The 6,458-nt window shown below is 46.1% G+C and overlaps 1 pseudogene; it reads left to right on the forward strand.

Moving 5' to 3' along the window:
- Window positions 1–56: 56 nt before the first annotated feature.
- Window positions 57–6,458, forward strand: LOC116551494 (annotated as a pseudogene).

Genomic DNA, 6,458 nt, shown 5'->3' on the forward strand with positions numbered 1-6,458 from the left:
CCTTCCGTTTCTTTAAGAACAGAGACAAGGGCCCTTCTCTCTTCCTCGGCGCTGCCTACGGAGGTAGCACCAATCTCCTCCTCAGCGTCATGGCCGCCCTTAGACCCCTTGTGAAACCCAAGATCGTCAAAAAGAGAACCAAGAAGTTCATCTGGCACCAGTCAGACCGATATGTCAAAATTAAGTGTAGCTGGCGGAAACCCAGAGGTATTGACAACAGGGTTCGTAGAAGGTTTAAGGGCCGGATCTTGATGCCTAACATTGGTTATGGGAGCAACAAGGAAACAAAGCACATGCTGCCCAGTGGCTTCCGGAAGTTCCTGGTCCACAACGTCAAGGAGCTGGAAGTGCTGCTGATGTGCAACAAATCTTAGTGTGCTGAGATCGCTCATAATGTTTCCTCCAAGAACCGCAAAGCCATTGTGGAAAGAGCTGCCCAGCTGGCCATCAGAGTCACCAACCCCAATGCCAGGCTGTGCAGTGAAGAAAATGAGTAGACAGCTTATGTGCACATTTTGTGTTTAAATAAAACTGGCATCTTCCTTTAAAAAAAAAAAAAAGAAAAGAAAAGAAACAATTCAAAAAGGCAAGCATCTCCATTTAAAATACCAGATGCTCACCTCTGCTGTCCAAAAGTCAATTCCTCAGATGCCTCCCCATAACCCAAAAGGAAACTCTCTACCTCTCTGAGAGTCTGTTTCCAATGTGGCAACCCTGGACAATGGACAGAGGCTTGTTCTAGCCTCCAGTCCTCCACCAAAGCATGCCCAACTCGTGGTCTTTGGGGACACTGGAAAATGGACTGCCCCAGTGGGGACACCCTCTCATTCAGGTGGGGCTCATAATGAACCCTGCCCCCACCCCGGCCATCACAGGAGGAAATCTCTTCACTGCTGGTGCTGACAGCAGAGGACTGAGGGTACCTGGGATTCTTCGTCCCCATAACTAGTGAGTTCACAGAACCCAGGGTAATTGAGACGGTATCCGGTGAGATTATTTCCTTTCTTCTGGATATTGGGGCAACCATATTGGTATTAACAAGACCCATTAGAACGTTCATGCGTTTCTGTTGCTGGCATGAAGGGCAAGCCCTTTCATGCCCCCCGACCCATGCAAAACACTGTCTGTCCACTGCTCATTTCAGGGAGTCATACTCACTCTTTCTTGGTCATTCCTCATTGTCCCACTCCTTTATTAGGAAGGGATAATCTACACAAACTAGGAGGAATCATTTATTTACCGGCCCTACACCAAAGCCGCTCTTATTTATTATTATGTCAAGAACAGAAGCCCTCCTCAGACACTCCACATCAAACAGATTTAAATCCCAAATTTCTCAGCCATGTAAACCCCATACTAGGGAACACTGACTTCTGCATAATCGCTACCCACCATTCTCCAATCCAAATTTCACTGAAGAATCCTAAGCACTATACAGTGTTTCTACAATATCCCCATCAACCCTGATGGATTACGGGGACCCATCATCTCCTGATTTGGGCGGCCAATATTTTAATCTCCATCCATTCTCCCTACAATACTCCTATTCTCCCAGTTAAGAAACTGGATGGCTCCTATAGACTGGTTCAGAATTTGTGACTAATCAACTCTGCTATTGTGCCTGTTTGTCTTCTTGTCCCAAACCCTACACCTTCCTATCACGAATTCCTCCCAGCACTAGCCATTTCTCTGCATTAGACCCCAAAGATACCCTTTTTACTCTCCCTCTTCATCCCTTCTCTCAAAACCTTTTTGCTTTCACTTGGTCCAAATCTGACACAAGCTACGCCCAACAACTCACCCGCACTGTCCTCCCTCAGGAGTTTAGGGTAGCCCTCACTATTTCAGTCAGGCACTTCAATTGGACCTCTCCCAACTGCCCACAACCCAGCGTTCTACTTCAATATGTGGATTTACTCCTTTGCAGCCCCTCCCTGGAATGTTATATTCAACATACCACCACGCTTTTACATTTTTTTGGTTGAATGTGGGTACTGGGTATCTAAAAGAAAGGCCCAATTAACATCTCCCAACGTTTCATACCTACAACTAATCATAACTCCAAATTCTGTCAGCACGAAAGAAAGGTGTCCAACAAATCCCATTTCCTGAAACAAAAAGGGACTTACTTTCCCTCCTCGGGTCAGTGGGATATTTCCAAATCAGGACAGCAAATTTTGCCGTTGTTGCAAAATGAACACACAAAAGAAAATCCTGACCAACTACTCACTCCTACCCCAGATCTCTATCATGCTTTCTCTCGTCTAAAACGTGCCTTATGACAGGGCCCCGCTTTAGGCCTTGAAAACCCCAAGACCTTTTCATCTATATTTACACAGTTCTCACAAGCAGGCCCTTGGACTGTTAGCCCAACCCATGGGAAACTCCCTCCAACCAGTGGTACATTTTTCAAAACAACTAGGCCCCAGTTATAAAAGCTGGCCCCTTTGCTTAAAAATTTTGGCCACAGCCTCAATAATTATCCCTAAGGCACAAAATCTCACGTTTTATGAACCTCTTCAGGTATTTTCTTCTCACCATTTACAAGACATGCTCAGCTACAAGGCGCTTACCTCCATCTCATCCTCTCTAATGCGAGCCTTACATTCAACTCTCCTTTAACCCTCTGTCTCTTTTCAAAGATGCTCCCCGACAAACCCCACCACTCTTTTACCTTAAACACTGATTTTATTTTATTTATTTATTTTGAGACAGCCTTACTCTGTCTCCAGGCTGGAGTGCAGTGGCATGATCTTGGCTCACCGAAACCTCCTCCTCCCAGGTTCAAGCAATTCTCCTGCCTCAGCCTCCCAAGTAGCTGGGACTACAGGTGTGCACCACCACACCCAGCTAATTTTTGTATTTTTAGTAGACACGGTGTTTTACCATGTTGGCCAAGATGGTCTCAATCTCTTGACCTGATGTTCCGCCTGCCTCAGCCTCCAAAAGTGCTGGGATTACAGGCTTGAGCCACCACGCCTGGCCTCAACACTGATTTTAGGTCTTGACCAACACTCATGCTCTGATCTAATTGAAAGTTCTCTGTTTCACCACCTTACTTCCACTCACATAAAAGCAACCCCAGATTAGACTGGCCTATAGATAGGAGCGCATCAAAAAACCCTCCCCTCCAAGCAGGATATGCCATCATTCAAAGGATATCATAATGATACCCACTCTCTCCCACCTAGAAAGTTGTAGAGACTGCCCCCTTGCCTTTTGGCACATCCTCCCAACAAGAAGAATTAATTGCCCTAATAAGAGCACTAACTCTAGCAAAAAACACACAAGCGAATGTATACACTGATTCCAGACATGACCGTAATATTATCCATGCCAATGCTCAAATTTGTAGTGAACAGGGCTGTCTCATGGCTAAGGGAATCCCTATCATTAATGGAAAACTCATCCATCAGCTATTAAAGGCAGCTGTACTTCCAGAAAAGGTTGCAGTTATCCACTGCAAAGGACATCAATCAGACAAAAGCCACATTTCTTTAGGGAACTGTGAGGCTGACTATTGGGCAAAACATGCCTCAACCAACCACCCAATTCCCCAGTACTTATTTTGTCTCATGCAATACATCCCCTCCTTTAATCCAGAACACCAAACACAATACCCAATCATGCCGGGGACACGATTTAAACTCCCATGCTGGCTCACAAAACAAATTAGTCCTACCTGACCCTGAAAAAACAGTTCTTCCATCGGACATTCAGAACCTCTTCCACATAAGCCATTCCCCTCAACAACATCCTTAAGTTGCCATATACATATAACCCCAGATATCAAGGAACAGTTAAAAGCCATTTCCCATCAATGCTCTATTTGCCAAAAAGCCCCACCCCACACCAACTATAGACCCCCTTATTTCCCAACCCATCAAGCCAGAGGACATCTTCCCAGACATTACTGGCAAATTGATTTTACCCATATGCTCCCAGTAAAAAGGGTTCGATTTCTTTTGGTGCTGCCTGACACCTTTTCGGGGTGGGTCGAGGCTTTTCCCACAACGAACAAACGAGCTTCTACTGTCACTTCCAAATTCATAACAGAAATCAATCCCAGGTTCGGGGTGCCTCTTTCTTTTCAATCTGATAATGGTCCTGAATTCATTTCTCAAATTACTCCAACACTTGCACAAGCCCTAAGAATCACCTGGAAGCCACACATCCCCCACTGACCGCAATCTTCAGGAAAGGCTGAATGGCATTCTAGAAAAATACCCTCACCAGGTACTCACTCCAAACACAGAAAAACCGGGTTACATGTTTGCCTCTAGCCGTTCTAAAGATTCGGGCGCTCCCACGTAAACTTCTAGTGCTCAGCCTCTTTGAACTCTGTGATGGGAGACCATTCGCCCCTTCTGCTCCACCTCAGGGTCAAGCCCCACCTCTACCAGCCCCTCGTTTTCCTCTCTTCCGCATACCATCCGCCATTTCATTTGGGAATATACTCACAAATACCTGTCGCAACCTGTCGACAACTCCTCTAATCCCTTCCTACAGCCAGGAGAATGGGTTCTGGTCAAAGATCCCAGCCCTCCCCCCAAACCCCCTTACCAGATCATCCTTCCCACACCCACGCGGCAAAGCTCCAGGGACTCCCCAACTGGTCTCATACTTCTCACAGGAAGACAGACTTCCCTTCACCACATACCCAAACAACGAAATCTAAACCCCCTTCAGCCTTCTCTTGTGTCTCCACAGGACCTACTTCCCTTTGCCTCACCCAAATCCTGGAGGAAAAGGAGGAGAAATCCATTGAGAAGTTCCCATTATACATCCTGATCAGCTCCTGACTGCTCTGTGGGACCTATAGCTTCAAGGAACTTTCCAGCACTTTACTCCTACCAAGTAACTTTTTTCTTTTTGTCCATTTCTTTCGCATAAATTCCCTAATCACATCAACCTCTCCAGTACAACCACTCCTCACTGCTCTCAACCCAGAATGCTCTATCACCCTCACACAGTCTCTCGCTGCAGGCTAACGCTTCCTCTGGAGCGCTGGGCTGCTTACTGCTGTCTTCCTCAGCTCACACAGCTCTTCCTACTCTCCTGCATGACCTTGTAACAGGAAACATAACTCCAATGTATAAGCTCCAAAAAGGAGCTTCCTTTTTTCAAAGAGCTGACACTTTGGTTGCCGATTATTCTACTTCCAACCAATCAGGCCAACAAATTATTTCCAACCGATTACAACCCCCTACAATGCCTTAAGCCCCAAAGCCCTCCCATTGAAGGGCCCATAACTAAACACCCCCCCCCCACTTTTACACCAAGCCCCACTCTGCTTTTCAGCCTCCAAGGGAAATTTCCCTGTAGGGTCCTTGATATCTAACCAATACAATGCCACTATCACTGTTAAACACCCCTCTGACCATCAAGCTAACCAGGTCGACTACCAAGTATGACCTGAAGCAAAGGCAGCATTTCTGTCTTACAGAAATGTCTCACAGCCCCTCCCTCAGCCAGTGCCTCCGGCCTCACCTGTTGCCCCTAGTGCCGCCTTTTTCCATGGCTCATGTCCATGGGAGTAATGAATCACAGAAAGAAAAAACACCTCATCTTGAATTCACTTATTTTCTTTCCATATTTCCGCTTGTATTTACGACAAAGCCTTGTTCTTTTTCTTTGGTATCAACATGTATCTTTGTCTCCCCACCAGCTGGACCAGAACCTGGGCCCTAGTTTACCTTTCTCCCTCCATTGGACGAGTTCCTCCAAATCATTCCTTTTTTTTTTTTTTTTTTTGGGACGGAGTCTTGCTCTTTTGCCCAGGCTGGAGTGCAGTGGCAGGATCTCGGCTCAACCTCTGCCTCCGGGGTTCAAGCGATTCTCCTGCCTCAGCATCCCGAGTAGGTGGGACTACAGGCATGTGCCACCACGCCCAGCTAATTTTTTGTATTTTTAGTAGAGATGGGGTTTCACCGTGTTAGCCAGGATGGTCTTGATCTCTTGACCTCATGATCTGCCCGCCTCGGCCTCCCAAAATGCTGGGATTACAGGTATGAGTCACTGTGCCCAGCCCCTCCTAATCAATCTTTACCTGTTCCAGCCAACCAATATGTTACGAAGAGGAGGGCCATCCACCTCATTCCTTTAATGACTGTCTTACATATAACCTCCGGGCTTGGGATCGGAGCAGGCAGATTGGCCACCTCCTTAACATGCTTTAAAACTCTTTCAACAGAACTGCAGAGATCATTAGAAGATATGACCCAAAGACTTATAAGAGTCCAAGACAAACTAGACTCCTTGACTCCTCCAAAATAGATGGGAATTCGATTTTACAATGACTGAAAAAGGGGATCTCTGCCTCTCACTGGGTAAAAAATGTTGCTTCTATCCCAACGAATTGCCCTTAGTAAGAGACACTGCTAAAAAACTTAAAGAAAGGGCTAAAAACCTAAGAGAATACCAAGACAACCAAATAAATTCTCAGTTTAAAAACAAAA

Source organism: Sapajus apella, unplaced genomic scaffold (assembly GCF_009761245.1).
Source record: "Sapajus apella isolate SASKATOON/1434 unplaced genomic scaffold, GSC_monkey_1.0 scaffold10, whole genome shotgun sequence".
Lineage (NCBI taxonomy): Eukaryota > Metazoa > Chordata > Mammalia > Primates > Cebidae > Sapajus > Sapajus apella.